The sequence below is a fragment of the Hyperolius riggenbachi genome, chromosome 11, assembly GCF_040937935.1.
Source record: "Hyperolius riggenbachi isolate aHypRig1 chromosome 11, aHypRig1.pri, whole genome shotgun sequence".
NCBI lineage: Eukaryota > Metazoa > Chordata > Amphibia > Anura > Hyperoliidae > Hyperolius > Hyperolius riggenbachi.
Genome location: NC_090656.1, coordinates 220,981,733 through 221,003,533, shown reverse-complemented (window position 1 = coordinate 221,003,533; position 21,801 = coordinate 220,981,733). Strand labels below are relative to the sequence as shown.

The 21,801-nt window shown below is 47.5% G+C and overlaps 1 protein-coding gene across 4 annotated transcripts in view; it reads right to left on the bottom strand.

Moving 5' to 3' along the window:
* Window positions 1-21,801, bottom strand: part of LOC137537658 (CD276 antigen-like) — a 401,520-nt gene that overhangs the window by 63,569 nt on the left and 316,150 nt on the right. Inside the window, exon 1 of one of the 4 annotated variants that reach the window (XM_068259574.1) lies at window positions 9,512-9,571. The exons of the other annotated variants lie outside the window; for them this stretch is intronic. The gene's annotated coding sequence lies outside the window, so the exon portion shown is untranslated. Of the gene's footprint in view, window positions 1-9,511; window positions 9,572-21,801 lie in introns of those variants that run through there. 4 annotated transcript variants of the gene reach the window in all.

The following is a 21,801-nucleotide window of genomic DNA, read 5'->3' as shown; positions in this document are numbered from 1 at the left end:
TTGCGATAATTCAGGTTGGAGTGAGCTTGAGATGTCTCCCAAGGCACCACTGCTGAATATATGCAAATTAACTATTGTTACCCTTAGAAGCTAAACACACCTCCAGAACCGCTGGACTGCAATGATGTGTCAGCTTGTTAATTTGTACAGAGCCATAATAATCCAACATGCATACAGACTGTTTCGGGTTGTTTGATCCTCATCAGTGCATGGCATGGATTAAAGGGATACTGTAGGGAGTCGGGGGAAAATGAGCTGAACTTACCCGGGGCTTCTAATGGTCCCCCGCAGACATCCTGTGTTGGCGCAGCCATCCACCGATGCTCCGGCCCCGCCTCCAGTTCACTTCCGGAATTTCTGACTTTAAAGTCAGAAAACCACTGCGCCTGCACGCCCGTGTCCTCGCTCCCGCTGATGTCACCAGGAGTGTACTGCGCAGACACAGACCATACTGGGCCTGCGCTGTGCGCTCTTGATGACATCAGCGGGATCGAGGACACGGCAACGCAGGCGCAGTGGTTTTCAGACTTTAAAGTCTGAAATTCCAGAAGTGAACCGGAGGCGGGGCCGGAGCATCGGTGAGTGGCTGCGCCAACACAGGATGTCTGCGGGGGACCGTTAGAAGCCCCGGGTAAGTTCAACTCATTTTCCCCTGACCCCCCCTACAGTATCCCTTTAATTTGGCTCTATGGAGTAGGGCTTGTAACATATTATATATATGCACATACATTCTTAGCATGCATATGGTCATTTTAGGCTTAGGCTTAAAAGTTAATTTTATGCTGTGATAAATTGTGTTTTTTTATTTCCACATGTCTATCCACTGCTATTTGTATTAGATAGGGGCATTATTCCTTGACTAATTTTCTTGTATTTTGACTCAGAATGAGAATAATAAACAGTTTATTCGCTTCGCTAAACACCACTGGGTCGGGCCTTGAATTGTGTTTGGCACAGAAAAACAGCTCAGATGGGAAGGCATTAAACATTAAGACAATTGATGACATAAAATAACCGTAAAACACCCATAGATAAATATAAATAGTGATGGTCAATACAATAATAAAACAGCTTTAAACAGAGTAGACACTGAAGACTGGAACACTCAAAAGCTGCAGCTCAAAGCAGTGCGCCACTTGACAGAGTGCAGGTGATCCAGTCTGCCATACTACCGGGAGCAATTGCCTCGGCAACGGTTCTAGAAGGCGGGGAGGGGGGGGGGGAAGCCTCTGTATAGCCTTCAGGATTTTTTTCCTATGCCTATCGGTCCTGGTGGAGATGGCCCAAAGACTCCATCCAGATGGGAGCTGGCTAGAGAAGTGGTGGCCTGGATGTGAGGGGTCATTTTCAATCCTCTGTGCCTGGGTTCACAGTCTGGAGATGTAGAGGAGGTCGAGCGGTGGGAAGGGTTTCCCGATAATTCTCTCCGCTGATCTTATGACCCTCTGTAGCTTATATGTGTCGCTCAATAATGGTATAAGAGGCGCCCTGGTGTAGGATAAAATCATCTAAAAACAGTTTGAAACAAAAAATAAATTTGAGGTAGCTTACCTCAATGACAAAAAAAATCTTTGTAATAACAAAGGTTTTTATTAGCAGCACAGGCAACGCGTTTCGCGGGTCAGAGCCCGCTTCCTCAGGCCAATAACAGTGCCTACATCAGTGGAAAAAAGCTCTTTAATATACCAGAATCTTGAAATACTATACATATACATCTGGACAGTGTAGATAAAGAAAGAGAAAAACCCGCAGGGTACCAGGAGCCCTTATGGTGTATTATCCTCGGATAAGGAGATTAAAAATTAAGAGTAATTATACTCACAAGTGTAGGTTGCTTGAAGGCAACCACTTGTGTAGGCGTGTAGGGAAGTCCCGTCCCCACTCGGTCTTTATGATCGATGGTCGCTGCTCCTTAGAAAAAGACTTCGCTTCTCGTAGGTCACGAAGAACCCCACGGGTGGGGTAATACAAGATCGTTATCCGAAGGGGGTAGGAGGCGCCCGTGTAGTGTATTAGGTGTTCTCTCTATACAAAGAGACTCCACTTCAAAAGGTGTCTGGAGAGCTTATACATATACATACACACACACACACACACACATATATATATATATATATATATATATATACACACACACACACAAATACGCATACAGCATGAAGTTACTATCACATAGATTACACATTTTTGATCTGATCTTATATCCACTTACACGCACCTAGAATGGTGGTTTATATATATATATATTGTTATTTAGGGGTATTGGCACCTGATGAAGTTATTAATATTATAATATATATATATATATATATATATATATATAATATTATATATATATATAATATTATATATATATTTGTTTAGGTCGCGCATAAATAAAAACAGAATTTAAAAAAATGTTTTTAAAAAAACTATAAATGATAAAAATAAATAAATAATAAACATACTACAGGTTTGTGTATATATAAAATCTTAAAAAGTTGATAGGAGTTGTCATTACATTATTTTCATATACAAATATATATCTCAATTAAGTATAGGTAGTAAAAAATCAATGGGGTCTTGGCCAGCTCTCTGTAAGGAGAAGGGCTCCCGCTCTTGTCTCCTGTATCTTTTCAGTAGAGGGTACTTGCGATACCCACATCCCACCACATATATGTGCCGCTGTTCGAGGACCTATCATGCCATACCAGAATGGATGAGCAGATGACAGGTTCTATGATGGCAGTGTAAAAGCTTGATTGACAGATGCTCCTGGGCACATACTTACATTACTTACTTACATACATACTTATTTAGGGTCGGACTGGGACACTAAGGGCCCACCAAGGAAGTTTCAGCCTGGGGTCCACTCCCTCTCCTCTCCCCCATCCCCTCTCCCCCCCCCCCCCCCCCCCATTTTGTGCTCACATACACATGTACTCTAGAAATTTTGTTTATGGTAGGGAATAGATTGTGAGCACTTCTGACGACAGTTTCCAATAGGGATATGTCTGCATGCGCCGCAGCAAAACTAAATGGGTGTCACCACGCACTGGAACATTGGCGTGGTCATGATGAGTCATGGGCAGACTTAAAAAAAAAAAAAAAAAAACACAAAATAGATAGCGGTGTTATTCACAGAGATTAGGTCCGACCAGATAAATTTTAGATAAAATATTCAAGTAGTTACATGCCTCATGATAATTCATCAAGTAGTCAAATGGCAGCAGATTTTCCGACAAAATGCAATCAGATTGGCAGCAGATATCCCCATAAAATGCAATCAGATTGGCGGCAGATATCCCCATAAAATGCAATCAGATTGGCAGCAGATATCCCCCCACAAAATGCAATAAGATTGGCGGCAGATTTCCCCACAAAATGCAATCAGGTTGGCGGCAGATACCCCCACAAAATGCAATCAGGTTGGCGGCAGATACCCCCACAAAATGCAATCAGGTTGGCGGCAGATACCCCCACAAAATGCAAGTTCCCCCCAGCTTGGAAAGGGGGGCAGCGGGCACAGATCACCTAGGCTAGGGCCCCCCCTTCCGTGCTCCCCCCTGTCCAAAATTGCAGCCAGCAGCGGCAGCGAGCGCAGGAATCATTTGCCATCCGAGAGTCAGATCGATAGCTCTGCGTGCCGCTGCTGGTCTGGCCTCCTGCACTGCACTGTCCAATCACGCTCTCACAGAAAGTACTGCGAGAGTGTGATTGGACAATCAGTGCAGAAGCCCAGACCAGCGGCACGCAGAGCTATCGATCTGACTCTCGGTCGGTAAGCTATTCCCCGCTGCTGCTGCTGGCTAGCTACAATTCTAGAGGTGGGGGAGCGTGGAAGGGGGGCCCCTAGGTGAGGGAGGGGGGAGGCTTCCCCCCCTCCCTGCCGCTCTGTGCCCACTTTCCCCCCTTCCTGCGCTTAGCCCCCCTCCTTTTCAGCTTTGGGGCCTCCAGGAGGCGGGGCGGCCGGGGCCCACCGATGGAACCATCGGCACTTCAGCGGCTCAGTATGAGCCTGTACTTACTTAATCCTGTGTCTCCTACTAGAGCAAAGGAACTCAACAAATCTATGCCCCCAGTTTCTTTGTCTGTCCCTGCCTTCTTTATTTCTTCCTCCACACTTCCTCTCCAAGTTGTCTTTGGTCTTCATCTTTTCCTGCTGCCTTGAGGATTCCATTTTAAGGCTTCTTTCTCAATTGATTTGTCCTTGTGAGTTGTGAAGAGTATGGCCGATCTTACGGTGACCATACGTCCCGCTTTACCCGGGACGCGTCCCGCCTTCGGGGGGCGCTGTCCCAGGCTGCATGAGGTCCCGGGAAACGTCCCGCTTTTAGCAGCGGAACATCCCGGCCTCGGGACTCTGGCCACCGTACAATGAACTAGCCGCAGCGTCTCCTAGACGCTGCGCTAGTTCATTCCCCGCAGCCCCGCTCCAGCCTGCATTGTCCTCCTCCGGCAGGCACAGGCAGAGCAGGGCTACGGGAAGATGGCGTCCGGAGGCGGAGCCCTGTACCGGAGACTATTTGTGTCTCCAGTACAGGGCTCCGCCTCCGGACGCCATCTTGCCGTAGCCCTGCTCTGCCTGAGTGCCTGTGTGAGCCCGGGGAGCTGCGCACACACACGAGAGGCCGGCTGGCTGTCTGACTTATGTCAGGTAAGTAAATGCTTTTTGTTTTTCCAGGTGAAATGTTTGCCCCCATTGCGTTCATTTTGTGCTGACATGTTTGCCCCCATTGCGTTCATTTTGTGCTGACATGTTTGCCCCCATTGCGTACATTTTGTGCTGACATGTTTGCCCCATTGCGTTCATTTTGTATTGACATGTTGCCCGCAGTGCGTTTATTTTGTACGGACATGTTTGCCCCCATTGCGTTCATTTTTTAATTAACATGTTTGCCCGCAGTGCGTTTATTTTGTACTGACATGTTTGCCTCCATTGCGTTTATTTTGTACTGACATGTTTGCCCGCAGTGCATTTATTTTGTACTGACATGTTTGCCTCCATTGCGTTTATTTTGTACTGACATGTTTGCCCGCAGTGCATTTATTTTGTACTGACATGTTTGCCCGCAGTGCGTTTATTTTGTACTGACATGTTTGCCTCCATTGCGTTTATTTTGTACTGACATGTTTGCCCGCAGTGCATTTATTTTGTACTGACATGTTTGCCTCCATTGCGTTTATTTTGTACTGACATGTTTGCCCCGCAGTGCATTTATTTTGTACTGACATGTTTGCCCGCAGTGCGTTTATTTTGTACTGACATGTTTGCCTCCATTGCGTTTATTTTGTACTGACATGTTTGCCCGCAGTGCGTTTATTTTGTACTGACATGTTTGCCTCCATTGCGTTTATTTTGTAATGACATGTTTGCCCGCAGTGTGTTTATTTTGTACTGACATGTTTGCCCCCATTGCGTTTATGTTGTACTGACATGTTTGCCCCCATTGCGTTTATTTTGTGCTGAAATGTTGCCTGCAATGCGTTTATTTTGTGATGACATGTTGCCCATTGCGTTTATTTTGTGGTGTCTGGGGTAACTGTTGCTGCATTTATTATTTAATGGTCATAGTTGGCTGTGTTTGCTGCTTTGGAGTTATGGTATACTATTAAATAGCATCACACAGTTTCTGCACACCCATGATGCGAATCCTCGTATGACCACATCACGGCATAAACACTGCTCTCTTATGCCTCGCTGTTGCATCATTACGTTAGCTCCGCCCATAGAATGTTATGGCCACGCCCAGGCACCACATTTTTCGCCGCGGCGCACTGCACCCCCCTATTTTTCGCCGCCCCCCGACCCTGTCCCAGGTTGAGCCTACAAAAATCTGGTCACTCTACCGATCTATCTCCACTTTCTGTGTTTGATCTGCAAGTCCACTTGTTGTTCTTGAGTGCTTTCCCACAACGCTTTATTTGAAATTCCATTTAGCAACCAGATATTTAGTATTCTTCGAAGGTAGCAGTTTATAAAGGTTCGGAGGCTTTTTGTTATCTCTGCTGTCACATACTTACATTAGCCACAGAATATGTTACCGCTTTATAATTCAAAAATCAATAATAATAGTAATAATAACAACTACTGGAGAGGCCCTTTGTCCTGCATTGTCCTCCTCCGGCAGGCACAGGCAGAGCAGGGCTACGGGAAGATGGCGTCCGGAGGCGGAGCCCTGTACCGGAGACTATTTGTGTCTCCAGTACAGGGCTCCGCCTCCGGACGCCATCTTGCCGTAGCCCTGCTCTGCCTGAGTGCCTGTGTGAGCCCGGGGAGCTGCGCACACACACGAGAGGCCGGCTGGCTGTCTGACTTATGTCAGGTAAGTAAATGCTTTTTTTTTTCCAGGTGAAATGTTTGCCCCCATTGCGTTCATTTTGTGCTGACATGTTTGCCCCCATTGCGTTCATTTTGTGCTGACATGTTTGCCCCCATTGCGTACATTTTGTGCTGACATGTTTACCCCATTGCGTTCATTTTGTATTGACATGTTGCCCGCAGTGCGTTTATTTTGTACGGACATGTTTGCCCCCATTGCGTTCATTTTTTAATTAACATGTTTGCCCGCAGTGCGTTTATTTTGTACTGACATGTTTGCCTCCATTGCGTTTATTTTGTACTGACATGTTTGCCCGCAGTGCATTTATTTTGTACTGACATGTTTGCCCGCAGTGCGTTTATTTTGTACTGACATGTTTGCCCGCAGTGCATTTATTTTGTACTGACATGTTTGCCCGCAGTGCGTTTATTTTGTACGGACATGTTTGCCTCCATTGCGTTTATTTTGTACTGACATGTTTGCCCGCAGTGCGTTTATTTTGTAATGACATGTTTGCCCGCAGTGTGTTTATTTTGTACTGACATGTTTGCCCGCAGTGTGTTTATTTTGTACTGACATGTTTGCCCCCATTGCGTTTATGTTGTACTGACATGTTTGCCCCCATTGCGTTTATTTTGTGCTGAAATGTTGCCTGCAATGCGTTTATTTTGTGCTGACATGTTGCCCATTGCGTTTATTTTGTGGTGTCTGGGGTAACTGTTGCGCATTTATTATTTAATGGTCATAGTTGGCTGTGTTTGCTGCTTTGGAGTTATGGTATACTATTAAATAGCATCACACAGTTTCTGCACACCCATGATGCGAATCCTCGTATGACCACATCACGGCATAAACACTGCTTTCTTATGCCTCGCTGTTGCATCATTACGTTAGCTCCGCCCATAGAATGTTATGGCCACGCCCAGGCACCACATTTTTCGCCGCGGCGCACTGCACCCCCCTATTTTTCGCCGCCCCCCAACCCTGTCCCAGGTTGAGCCTACAAAAATCTGGTCACTCTACCGAGTCCACTTGTTGTTCTTGAGTTCTTTCCCACAACGCTTTATTTGAAATTACATTTAGCCACCAGATATTTAGTATTCTTCGAAGGTAGCAGTTTATAAAGGTTTGGAGGCTTTTTGTTATCTCTGCTGTCACATACTTACATTAGCCACAGAATATGTTACCGCTTTATAATTAAAAATTCAATAATAATAATAGTAATAATAACAACTACTGGAGAGGCCCTTTGTATTTTGCAGACAGAAATTAGTTTTTATTCTACGCTAGCATCTTGGTTTTACCTCTGGGTGTCATCAGTTCACCACTGCACAGTTACATCTTCAAGACTTTTAATGCAATTGTTGATTAGGCCACAAGATGACAGCTCAAGCTGTACATTTTTCAGATTTCAGCAATCATGACTTTTTAACTTATGGGCTGCAGCTATTTTTTTCCAGAAAGCTACACACCTGGCTACCTATACTACAGCACCTCTAGCTCGCTACCTATGCTGAGGGCACCACATGTACCTGGCTACCTAAACTGAGGGCACCACATGTACCTGGCCACCTAAACTGAGGGCACCACGTGTACCTGGCTACCTATTTACTGCTGCCCCTATAGTTTGCTACCTATACTGAGGGCACCACCTGTACCTGGCTACTTATACTGCAGTACCTATAGCTCGCTACCTTTACTGGGGCACCACCTGTACCTGGCTACTTATGCTTCAGCAACTATGGGGCACCACCTGTACCTGGCTACTTATGCTGCAGCAACTATGGGGCACCACCTGTACCTGGCTACTTATGCTGCAGCAACTATAGGGCACCACCTGTACCTTGCTACCTATACTGCAGCACCTATAGCTTGCTACTTATACTGAGGGCACCACCTGTACCTGGCTACCTATACTGCAGTACTTATAGCTCGCTATCTATACTGAGGCACCACCTATGCCTGGCTACCTATATACTGAAGCATCTATAGCTCGCTACCTATACTGAGGGCACCACATGAACCTGGCTATCTATACTGCAGCACTTATAGCTCGCTACCTATACTGAGGGCACCACCTGTACCTGGCTACCTATACTGCAGTACTTATAGCTCGCTATCTATACTGAGGCACCACCTATGCCTGGCTACCTATGTACTGCAGCATCTATAGCTCGCTACCTATACTGAGGGCACCACATGAACCTGGCTATCTATACTGCAGCACTTATAGCTCGCTACCTATACTGAGGGCACCACATGTACCTGGCTACCTATACTGCAGCACCTATAGCTCGCTACCTATACTAGGGCACCACCTATGCCTGGCTACCTATATACTGCAGCACCTATAGCTCGCTACCTATACTGAGGGCACCACATGTACCTGGCTATCTATACTGCAGCACTTATAGCTCACTACCTATACTGAGGGCACCACATGTACCTGGCAACCTATACTGCAGCACCTATAGCTCACTACCTATACTGATGTCACCACCTGTACCCTATCTCATATGTTAACCGGGGACTACCTGTATTTTGCTAGTATTTGGCTCCAACCACATCACATCTTGGTCACGCCCAATTTTCACAGCGGCACGCTACTTTTCTTCAGTAGTGGTGGTGGTGGTGCTGCTCAATTTGGGGGGAAGTAGCCTTAAGTCATGGGCTGCTTGGGGCCACCAAAGCCTTAGCTACACCCCTGTATAGGAATACATTATTAAATATTTGTAGTTTATAATAGCAATGTGGTCACATGACTCATGCTTCTTCCTTGTTTTTTTCAATGGATGGACTTGTGGGCTATTTATTACAGATGCTGGGGATCCTACCATCCAAACCCCCACTGGCCCCAGTGTCCTTTCAACCCCCCATTAACATAAACAGGTGGAGCGTTGAGTGGCACATCATTCAAAGAAGGAATAGCTTTTCACCTAAAAACATGGTCTAATTTATTGACTATGATATGTTCAAGTACCCTTGGAGCCCATCTTACATACCCCCTGTAGACTGTAGTACACGTATCATGAGTTAAGGGCCTAGGCTTATGTATAGCATATCCACTCCCCTTACCTTTTCTGTCCACCCATTATGTCTATAAAATTTAAAGTCGATATGCATCCACAATATTTTTTTGCTCCCTTATTGGTTCACATTATTTAGCATAAAGATACAATTTCACGCCTTAAACTTCCCCTCATACTTACCTATGGGTGCTGGGATGGTTTCCAATTACAGGGTGATATCTGCCCCCAGTGATGCTCGGATACCCCCCAATCACGGATTTGACTATTCGGCCGTGTCTGAAAAAAAATAAGAAAATTCTGTGATTCCTTTACGGATTTGAACGAACTCACAAATTCGACACGGAATTTTTCTGTGAATGAGGTAATCACGGAAATTCACGGCTGTGATCACGGAAAAGCATTTTAGCTACTAGCAAGGCCCCCATACATGATAACTTCCCCCAAATTGCATGGATTATAAACCTGATAAGGGGCTACAACTTAAACAAAAAAAAATCCAAAAAGAGCTTTCAGTTTTTGAGAAAATGGATTTTAAAGTTAAATCAACGCTTTAAATGTGGCTATTAATTGATAATAAGTGGTTTTAAACAGGGAAATACACTTTAAGCAATCACAGAGGTGAAGGTGAGTCCCAATGGCACCTGGCGGTGGTGGTACCACTGGAGGAGGATGAGTGGACGATGCCACAAAAAGACCCAGAGAGGTTTTTGTAAAAAAAAATTCCTTGCAGCGATAGCAATGACATGGCAGCAGAGTTGTTCATGGCCACTGGTGGTGGGAACGCAGACTGTAGTAGTGAAATAGAACATCAGCGGCAGCAGGATGAGGACTAAAGCGGTCAGTGCGGCAGCACATAACGACCATGGCACCTCACTGGTGGTACCACAGCATGATAATGCTGCCTAAAAAATTACATGCATCCGTGGCCCCCATCCGTGGGTGGATGTCACTGCAAGCGTAGGACTGCTGCTGCTGCTGGGAGTGCTGCTCACAGTGGAGGTCTGGGATAAAGTGATGATCGGCTGCTCCTCCGTCAACATGTCCATCAATGCCTGTGAGTCTATCTCCTGAATGACCACACGGCGACCCAAGGTGCAGAAAATGGGTGCCACCGGCGTCAGCTGACTCGGCCCAGGCTGTGCTGCTGATAGACGCCACTCCGCTGCACCCCCTACAGCTAATCGCCCTCTCCCTGGCCGCCGACCAGTCCCAAAAGTGGCGGAGGCAATGGCACTCCCTCTCCTACCACACCCGCGACTCCTGCCAGACATGTTGTATACTATGCACAAAATTTTGAGGTTGAGATTTTTGAGGTGTGCTGATTTTTACAGTCAATACGTGTGTGTGGGCCTGAACTGAATACAGTAAAATGGAACATGGAAATCAGTGGACAGAGCCTTGGTCTGCCTGCACTATGCGCACAGCAAACTAACCAGCTGCATGCTAGTAGCAAAGTACAAGGTCACTGACTAAACTTAGTGACTGAACAACTGTGGCAGTGACTGCAACTGACTGAAGTTGATCGCTGGCTGGCTGGCATAGCTAGCTAATAAGTATACAGTAATAGAGCAGTAGAATCGGTGGGAAGTTGAACCTGCCTTCCTGCACTAAGCACACCAATTAGTACACTCTCTCACTAACAACTACACTGACTACAACTGAACTAACTTAAGTAATCACAAACTGGCTAGCTAGCTGAATACATGTATCAGATACAGCATAAGGGCAATGTAAGGACTGCTGCAGCACAATATGGCCTAGAGATGATCCTCTCAGTACCACAGAGTCTAGCAAGGATGGAGCTCTTTTAATGGCCCCCACTTTATATACAGGAGGGGAGGGCAAAGTCTCCCATCCTATGATTGGTTGCTAGCAGGGGTGCTCGGATACCCCTTTTCAAAATCCGAATTGATCCGGATACCCAGATACCCGGATCCAGATCAGGTATCCGGATCCAAACTTTTGGGTATATGAATAGAATCGGATATCTGACCCCAGTATCTGGGATATCCAGGCGGATTCGGATATCTGGATAGGGGAACCGGAAGTGGCCTTTAAATTGCTTTTAAAACGTTTTTAAGGGTAAATGAGGCATGTAGCATCAAGTTTTTTTTAAAGGGAAACACAAATTGATGATGTGGGGACTTAAAATCCCTCCCCCCTCAAAAAAAAAAATGGCTGTCAACATCAGGACTAGGTTCCAGTGGTCGTGCAGCCCACATTGGCCTCAATTCACTAAGCTTTATCAAACACTTTATCGAACGTTTGATAATTTACCTCATGGGTAAAATCTAATTTTGAATTCACCAGGATGTTATAGATTTATTGAACGTTTTATCGATAACACATTCAATAAATATATAACATCTTAGTGAATTCAAAATTAGATTTTACCCATGAGGTAAATTATCAAACATTTGATAAAGTGTTTGATAAAGCTTAGTGAATTGAGGCCATTGTGTCCAAAGTCCAACTACATGTCTGGGACATGACGGTTTTCAGCCCAGACACCTCCCAAAAAATTACGCAGCAATTGTGTTTTGGGTTAAATGAAGGTGGTATCAGCACAGCAGCAGTGGCCTGTGGCACCCTGGCAGTGTGAGCAGCACAGGCAGCAGGAACAGGGCACTGCAGCAGATGTAACGTTTGCCAAGAGCATGCCGGACATGGCACTTGGCAGTGGCACGTGGCACTTTGCACTTGGCACTTTGCATTTGGCACATGGCACTTTGCACTTGGCACTTTGCACGTGGCACTTTGCATGTGGCACCTGGCCCGTGCAAAGTGCCACATGCAAAAAGCCACGTGACACATGCAAAGTGCCAAGTGCAAAGTGCCGAGTGACAGTCAGACAGCAGAGGAGAAGACACTAGTGCACACTAACTGTCACACTGGCACTGCTCACAGCACAGCAGTTCTGTAGTAAGCTAACACAGTAGTACTACTACTCTAACAACTACTAGCACTGACTACAGTACTACAGTTCTAACTAAACAATAACACAGTAATCATATTCCCTAATCTAACCTATACTGTAGCTAAGGCTAGCTGGCCAGCAGGCAGCAGCTGGCCCGGTCTGTGCACAGCACACACACAGACACATAGCAGCTGCAGCAGCCCTGCAACCCACACTCTGACTGTCACTCACTGAATGAAATCAAGCTAGCTGGCTGCTACCTAATTAACAATATAACAATAGTGTAGTGATAGTGAAGGGGTTAATCACTGAACAGCTTTAGGTTTATCACTGTATACAGCACTTGCTAGGCCAGCAGCACTGGAGCATGTCTCTCAGTGAGCATTCACAAGCAAAGACGAGATTTCTCATCATGGCACCCCTCCTTATTATACAGGGGGGGCTGGCCATGGTTCCTTTCTGTGATTGGGTGCCAGGGTTTAGGCTGGGAGCCCTCTGACTGGCTCAATGAGGTCAGGTGGGGCTGGCCAGGGTTCCCTTCTGTGATTGGTTGCTAGGGCTTCTGCTGGGAGCCCTCTGATTGACTCTATGGTGTAATCTCCTTAGTTACATAGTTATTTTGGTTGAAAAAAGACATACGTCCATCAAGTTCAATCAGTATAAAGTACAATACCAGCCTGCTCCCTCTCGTATCCCTTAGTTACAGTATTCGGATTCGGATATCCGTCGGATCGCATCGAATCTCCGCAGATAGCTATCCGGATCTGCACAGAAATCCAGAATCCGAATCGGATAGCTGAAAAAAGGTCGGATATCCAGGTTACCCGGATATCTGGAATCCGGATGAGCACCAATAGTTGCTAGGGCCTGGCTGGGGGCCTCTGATTGGCCCAGGGATGTCAATTCTGCCCATTTCCGCCCAACCACGACCTAATCACGGATTTCCAACGTGATCACGACCGTGATCACTTTCCAAATATTTGCGATCACAAAATTTCCGTGGTCGATTTCCGTGATCCAGAATCGATCACGGATTCGAATTCGGAAGTCGAATAGTGAAAAAGTGCTCATGAATCATGGCGATCACGGAAATTATCCAAGCACCACTGTCGCCCCTACACGTGGACTATGCTCGAGGTAGGTCATTTCAGTGTGCGCTCTTCCTGTGACCTGGGCGCCACCATAGACATAAAATTATTATGTCTATGGCCAATCAGCAGTGTAAATTACTTCTACCTTTGAGTTGCTACGACTCGGAGGGGGAATATAAATGAATGCTGCCTGGAATTTCAGTGGCAGCAGGGTGAGCTGTCATTTGACCCAGCCAGTGCCAAAGTGACTGCGTGTGGCAAAACGCCATATACGCGACTATGCTCTTCTTCCCCTCATTTCTCTTGAATGTCACGTCCAGTCCTACTCCTGGTCATGCTCTCCTTACTCTAGAAGCAAGTTGAGTGGCAGACCAGCACTGCCCTCTTCCACGCCCCCATCACCAAATCCTTCAAGCTCTGTGCCACATTCTTGGACTTGGCCCTAACCACTTACCCTACACCACTGCCATGCCTTCTTCACAAGACAAAAAATGGGGGAGAGTAGTGGCTGTATTAGACATGCCTCACCACTCCATCAAGTAAACCTCACCACCAATTTCTGGAGGGCTCAAATCAGAGGCATACCTATTAGGGGTACAGGCCCTGCAGCCATAGATGCCCCTAACCACTCACCCTCACTCCTTACAGTTGTAACCGTACTTGTTATATTACCCCCAATAGATGGGTCTCCAGGCCCTGGGGGTCACCACAGTGAAAGGGGTGCAACCGTTGATGAAAGTTTGGCTGGGGGCATGATTTATTTTTATGCCCCCGGCCCCTGTGATGTCATCAATAGATCATTGCTAGAAATTAAAGTGTACCGGAGGCGACCCTAAGGTGAAAAACTGAATACTTACCAAAGAAGAGGAAAGCCTCTGGATCCTGCAGAAGATTTCCATGTCTTCCTGGCCCCCACCATTGCTATGCATAAACCCCTGAAAGAAATCCAACAAGAGCTTGATGAATTTCTGATTGTGACTGTGCCTCTCTTCATGTACAAGCATGGCCTGTGTGAATACGGAAACACCTGTGCAGTAAGCTACCGCAGCTCGTCCATGAGTGGACTACTGCGCAGGCACAGCCAGCTCGCACTGCTGCAGCACGCCCACGCTTATGCATGAAGAGGAGCACAATCTTCAGGATCCAGGGCAGTGGTGGTAGGAGCAAAGAGGACATGGGAGGCCTCTGGAGGAGGCTTATGCTCAACACACAGTGAGAAGCTGCTTGATGACTATTTCGACTACTTGGGAAATAACACACAGTGATGTCAGTAGAGCCTGAGTCCCGCAGTGCTTTCCCAGAGTGATAGCAGTGACAGAGCACAGCTCACATGATGATGTGGAAGCCACATGTATAAACAGCACAGGAAACACAGAGCAGGCCTCACTGTGATGCCGGATTTACCGTAAGCTTGCCCAGAGCCAAGCTTCTGCTGCAGCCAACATTACAGAGTTGTGTAATTTGTACAGCAGGAAGCAAGTAAAAGGGCCCTGGCGGGTGAGTCATGGAGATAAGATACTGTGTTGCTGGGGAAAAAATCAAGAGTAAAGGCTGGTACACACGCTGGATGGATGTTGCCTGACGGGAATTGGGACTCTATCCCTGGGGCGAAATCACTGGGGCGAGGTTGTACAGATAGGGGTCTGCAAAGTGGGTGGATTCTCCAAAATATATGGAAAAGTAAAAGAGAATAGGGAGCCCCTTATCACAAACTTTCTAGGCACGCCGAGCCAAACTGCACTTCCCTCCAGACATGATTATTGCCCGAAGAAGTAGGCTGCAACCCGCAAAATGTGTTGTCACGTGTGTTTTATTCCAAATAAATAATTTTTGCTGTCATTTGTGTCATCAGAGAGGTAAGTGTTTCTTTAAAAATTTTGGGACACCATCTCCCACCTCAGTTTAGACACATAGACAGCCTACAGGCTGACGATGCGTTCTGTTGCAATATGGAGGGGGCAAAGGCCATTGGTGCGGCGCAGTTGTGATGCGTGTCGGGCGTCGTGCCAAACGGCAAAAACAAAGATATCGGTCAATGCTCGGACAAGCTGATCCAGCCTGGTGAATTGTTGGTTGGGTGATGGTTGGGGGGGTCAGGGGCTGTTGTAGACACGCAGTATTATCGGTAGAGACGGTTGTTATCGGCCGCCTCAGCCGACATAATTCTATCATTTGTATGGGCCTTTGGGATTTGCATTAAAGCAAACCTGTGACTTTAACTGGAAAGAAAGTCACATACTTACCTCATAAAAAAGAAGCTTCTGGATCCTCCAGAGGCTTAAACAACGTCCTGCAGGCCACTGGTCCAGCTCTGTGACCCTCTGGAAGTTGTGTTACCGTCCGTGAACTGGAGTTACTCACTGCTACTGCACAGACGTGCACTCCAGCTGCCCTCATTCACGGACGGGAGCCCCTGTCAAATAGGCTATGAGTGCTTGATCGGTGGACGTGAGAGTGATTATGGAAGCCTCAGGATTATCCAGAGGCTTCCTTCTACTGAGGTATCTAAATGGGGCACTTTTTTCCCCTACAGGTACACTTTAAACCTACAAACCTCCATGGAGGTTCCTAGGCAGGGCCAAGCAGCGGATCCTCAAGGGGGTGGAGCTCAAATTTTAAAAAGGGGTCCCAATCAATAACTTGTGCTAAATTGTGTATGTAATACCCCGTCGCAGTATTAGGCAGAAGAGCCGGGACAAGGTCCTTCGGCACCCAAGGCTGAGACAGCAAAGTGCGCCCCTCCATCCCTCCCACCACAGCCGTCACACACGAATTGCTATTAGACTAAGACTAAATCCCCAGCACCTTAATCTCTAGTTATCTGGCTTGCAGTCACTGCTATGTATGCCCTTTTCTTATTTCTTTGTGCTTCAAACACAATTGGGAATGACCGCAGAATTAATTGTGCGCCCCCTCCTGCACTGCGCCCTGAGGCTGGAGCCTCTTAGCCTCTGCCTCGGCCCGGCCCTGTTAGGCAGTCTTTGCCTCCCCCATCTTTATAGCAGTATCAGGCAGACTTTGTGTGTCCTTCCAACTTCCAGTCTCTTGGCTCCACCACCCTTAAACTGTGGGTCACAGTGGGTGCTAGGAAAGGGAGAGGGCACAGTGGGTGCTGGGGGAGGTAGAGGTTAGTGCTGGTGCTGGGGGAGGGAGAAGTCGTGATTGGAGAGGCTACTGTAGGGAGTACATATGAATCGGCCGCCGGGAGATTTGAGCGCAGAATAAAGCTGGTGAATGGCTTACCCTGCTCCTGCACAACTCCCGGTGGTGCTAATTACTATTCCCCCTCCAGGCCGCCATGGATAGTGGAGATAAGGTGTATTTCAGCTTCCAGCTATTGCTGGTGGCCAAATTACAGTGTTTTTATAGTAATTTTGGTTCTGTCTTCTGACGGCGCCCAAATCATTCAATGAGCGCTGCTATATCCGTAATTCCTATTACGGCCTATGGCGGCACCAGCAGCGCCCAGAACTCCTGCACTGTTTTTACTGAGCTCGACTGTAGGTGCTGCTGGGGGCAGGGCCGTGCAGAGGGTCCTTAAGTGGGGGGTGCTCAAATTTAAAAAATGGGACCCCCCCGAAATGCACAGTAGTATCTGCAAGTGGTGGGGCCTCCCCCCCCCCACCCCCCCCCACCCCCCCCCCACCTCCACCCTCTTACCCTGCAGTGACATGTGAGCTTCAGACTGCCCGCACCCCCACTCGCCCAGGCTCTCCAACTGTCCCAAACCATCCCCCTGAGCCCCTTCACTTGACACGTAGATTCAATCTCAGACATGGCTGCATTCCTGCATGGTGTGGAGTCAGTAGGACCTGTCACCATTGGCTGCACATTCCCCCCCCCCCCTTGTTTCTGGCTGGGGGGGTATTGTTTGTTATGTGGGTGTTGAATGCAGATTCTGGGTGCAGGTACAGGGTGTCATTTGAGTTCTGGCTATGGACGGGTATCGAGTGTCATGCGGGTGTTGATTGCAGGTACTTAGTGCCATGTGAGATCTTGGTGCGTGCACTGGATGTCATGTGATTGCTGGGTGCAGGCACTGGGCGTGACATGGGTGTGAATACTTGGCGCCATGCCTGTACTAGGTGCTGGCTATGGGTGGGCATTGGATGTCATGTGGGTTTTAAATGCAGGTACTTTGGATGCGGGTACTGGTTAAGTGGGTACTTGGTGCAGATAGTAGGTGCCATGTGGAGGCTGTGTGCAGCTATAAGTACTGGGAGCAATGTCAGGCCTGGGTTCCAGGTACTTGGTGTCATGTGAGTGTGAGTACTGGGAACTAGCTATGGGGGAAAGGGTGTGAGTGGATGTTGATAGAAGTAGAGACCAGTGTCAGTGCTGCAGGAAGGGGAAGTCATTGGGGGTGATGGGGAGGGAGAGTTCACTTGAGGTGCTGGGAGAGGGAGAGGTCAGTTTAGGTTCTGAGGTAGATCACTGTGGGTGCTGCTGGGGATAGGAAGGGTGCCATTGGCGGAGGGAAAGGTCAATGTAGGTGCTGGGGAAGGGAGAGGTTGGTGTGGGTGCTGGGGTAGGCAGGATCACTGCAGTGCTAATGCTGGAGGAGGGAGAGGTCAGTATGGGTCCTAGGTGGAGAGGTCACTGTGGGTGCAAGGTTGAGAGAAAGGTCACTGTGGATGCTGGGGGAGGGAGAGGTCACTGCTGTCAGAGAGACATATCTTTCCTGCTTCCACACAGCTGTGGGGATGGTTACACTAGGATTCCTGTATGGGACCTCTTTACTCCAAAGTGTCCCAGATGGGGGAGTAGCTTCCCACTGCTGGTGGGCGGGGTTTACAGCATGTGGTAGGTGAAGTTTATCACAGCCATGGGCGGGGATTCCTTTTCTCAGCCAAAAGGGCCTTTCTATTGATATTTAAAAAAAGAGTGCTGCACATGCCTGGATAGGGGAGGTGGGAAGTCCCTGTGAGTGCTGCTGGGGACAGGAAGGGTGCTGCTGGGGAGGGAAAGGTCACTGTGGGTGCTGGGAAGGGAAAGGTCACTGTGGGTGCTGGGGGAGGGAGAGATCAGTGTGGGTGCAGGGGGAGGTCACTGTGGCTGCTGGGGGTGGGAGAGGTCACTGTGGGTGCTAGGTAGAGGGAGAGATCACTGTGGGTGCTGGGGGAGGGAGAGGTCATAGTGGGTACAGCTTTCAGGGAGACATCATCTTACTTGCTCCCCACACTAGGATTCCTGTCCGTAGCCTCTTTTCTCCAAAGTGTCCCTGGCAGGGGACCCTCCCGCATGGTGGGTAGGGGTTCCCACGTGTGGTCAGTGGAGCTTATCACGGCCAGGACGGGGCTTTCTTTGTGTGGCCAAAGGGGACACTTTATTGAAAACTTAAAAAAGGGGTTGCCTGGCGTACCCCCCCCCCCCCCCCCCCCCCGCGCATGCCTGTTCCTAGGACAAGAAGGGAGCAAAGATTCAGCAGTAGGGTCACACAATCACGCCACAGTGGGGGGGAGTTGGGCTCCAAGTGCTCTTTTTTATGTAAAGGGCCAAGGCGGTAGGAGGCGGCTGAAACATAAGAGGTTGACATACATAAACGCATATAAACTCCATAACACAAATTTTAAGAAGGTTCCCGGAGTTGGGTTTTTAACTTCCAGTATATGTTTGGTTTTGGTTTTTTTTGTTTTTGCAGGGAGCAAAAAGAATCCGATTAAAGCACCCAAACAAAGTCCACCCTTTAGAGAGAACTCTTGTAGAGCTGCATGGCCCATACTGGAAGGTTGGGTTGGGCCCCTGTGTGTTATGGAAAGTCAGGAATGACACCTGTTTATCTCTATATAATAGATGGTAGAACTGTACCCTCCCCCACACACCAGTCCTTCCCCCCTCCCCGGCTCCCCTCAGCCTTGAGAAGTGAGCAGTGGGTGTCCCCATCTTTTCAGCTGGCCCTTGTTTGGGAAGTTTCCGAGTCCCATTAATTGCTGCTGACTTGTCCTGTGTGAAGTGTTGTGCTGTGCAGGATAATGCAGTGCGGCTCTCCAGCCACTTGTGGAGGAGGCTGAGAAAGGCGCTGCTCCGAGCTTCCATTGTACAATATTTACATTAGCGATGAGTATGTGTCCACAGAGCAGATTCCACCTTTATTCTCTGCGCCGGCTCTTCACCGGCACACATAAACAATCCCAGAGAGCCAGCGTTCCATACAGTCTGTTCAGATTCCCGGCTTCCTGAGCCCGAGGCTGAGAAATGTGACTCACAGCTTGCAGCAGTACCCAGTATAAACACAAGAGGGGCGTGCTGAGAGACAAATACATATACACATATATACTGTAAATACAATACAGCTCCAGCAGCCTGTGCTTATTACACTATGGGATCATACATGTAATACTTACAACAGATTTGACATCATTTATTCTGAAACCTATAGAAAGGTTTATAACGTACGTCAATATATCAGTATGTTATCTTAGGACAGAGTCTTAGCATAGAGTCTCCTTGTAAATTTCCCATACAGATTCCTGAATCAGGATCACTTTAAGGCTGGGTGCACACTTAGCAGAAACGCAAGCGTTGCGGAAAACACTGCGTTTTTGCCACTAATGAAAGTCTATGGACCGCAGGAAAAAACTCATATCAAAAACGTATATGCGTTTTTACTGCGTGCGGTTTCAAAAATGCTGGTTTTGTTGCATAATCTTCAAAAAACGCATCATAAACACACATAGCTAAAGTCAATGTAAATGCAATGGTATGCGTTTTACATGCGTTTTTCTATGTGGTATGGATACAAAGGCGCCAGAAGGTTAAAACGATCTAAAAGACGCCATGGCATAGTACCAGACCTGTTTTTGTATATGCTCCATCTTATTGCCTGAGGAAGCGGGTCACTCCCGCGAAACGCATTGTATTTACTGGAGTATGTAAATAAATTGTCTTCCTGAAAATTGATTGGCATTTTCTTGTGTCTGCCCGGAGGAGGTAAGTCCACCACTACCTCCTCATTTTTAAACGTTATGGATCTTTTTATCTTTCTAGCGCCTCTGTACCCTTACTACGTCATACATATCCACCTTTTTTCCTTGATCTACAGAGAGCAACTTCTTAATCCTGAGTGGGGACAGGTCTAATCTCCCCACCTACCTATACAGAGGTTGTCTATGCGGTAACCCTTACTTAAGAGTATTTTGCACATACTCTTTCCACACACCTTCATTTACCAGTGCATACTACACTATATTGGGCTCTTGGTGTCCCGCTTTTTTGTTCTTCTATGTGTTTATGTTTTAAAAAAATGTTTTCTGTTGTCTTCCTAGTGATTTGCATAAAACGCAAAAGAAAAACTCATTAAAAACGGTATTGGTTTTATATATGCGAACCGCTAATGCATTAAAACGCACGCAAAATGCTTGAAAAACGCATCTGCGGTATAAAAAACGCTAACACAAACGCACCAAAAATGCAGTAAAAATGCACCAAAAATGCACAAACAATGCACACAACATAAAAAAAAACAATGACATACAACGCAGCCTTTCATGTTATGTTATGTGTGCACCTACCCTAAAAAATGTTGAAAAAAAAAGCTTGAAGTGGGATGAAACTCAAAACTATATTTTGGCTCTAAAACATTAACGACTACTGGACCACATGTCGTTTTAAAACGTCCTGTTAGGCCCGGTTCACATTAGCGGTTGTTTGCCAAACGGACCGGATGACCTGACCGGATCCGGACCGGATCCGGATCGGAACCGTACGGTTCTGATCCGGATCCGATCCGGATCCGGTCAGGTTGCATCAGGTGGTAATCAGGATGCGATCCGGATCCGTTTGGCAAAGTTTTAACGTAAAAAAAAAAAAAAATGTTGGGGTCTGGGAGGTCAGCAGAAGGGGGACCTGTGGAATCAGGCCCTCTGCTGTTTAGCACTCACCTCCACCTCCGACATGCTGCCAACATCCTGCCAACACCTCCAGCTCGTGATGCTCCACTCCAAAATGCTTGCCCATGTGTCCCCAGCCAATATCGCCGCAAAAATCCGCATAGGAAGTGGGGTAGAACATCCGGATTTCTCAGCCAGTGTGTTGTGCGGCCTCCGGTTCCCATTTGTTTGTATTGGCCGGATGGTGCAGTCCGGCTCCGCCCCGGATACGGCTGCCGGAGGGGCCGGATGAAAAAATAGCGCATGTTGGAACGGAGGCCGGAGTCCGGATCCGGCCCGGATCCGGTCCGGCTCCGGTTCTGCAGAACGGACCCATGTGAACGGACGCATAGGCTTTAATTGCTATGCCGTGCGTCCGTTCCGTCCGTTCTGCAGGCGGTGCGGCTCCGGCACGGCGATTCCGGAGGGCCACCGCAATTGTGAACCGGGCCTTAGTCCCTGTTAACGGACCAACAGATGTTTTAAAATGTCCACTGGTGCCTACACGTACCCGTCAGAAGTCAGAGAGCCACAATTGGTGAAAGAGAACAAGTGTTCCCTGAACCAATCAAAGTGCCTGTAAGGGAAAGATCA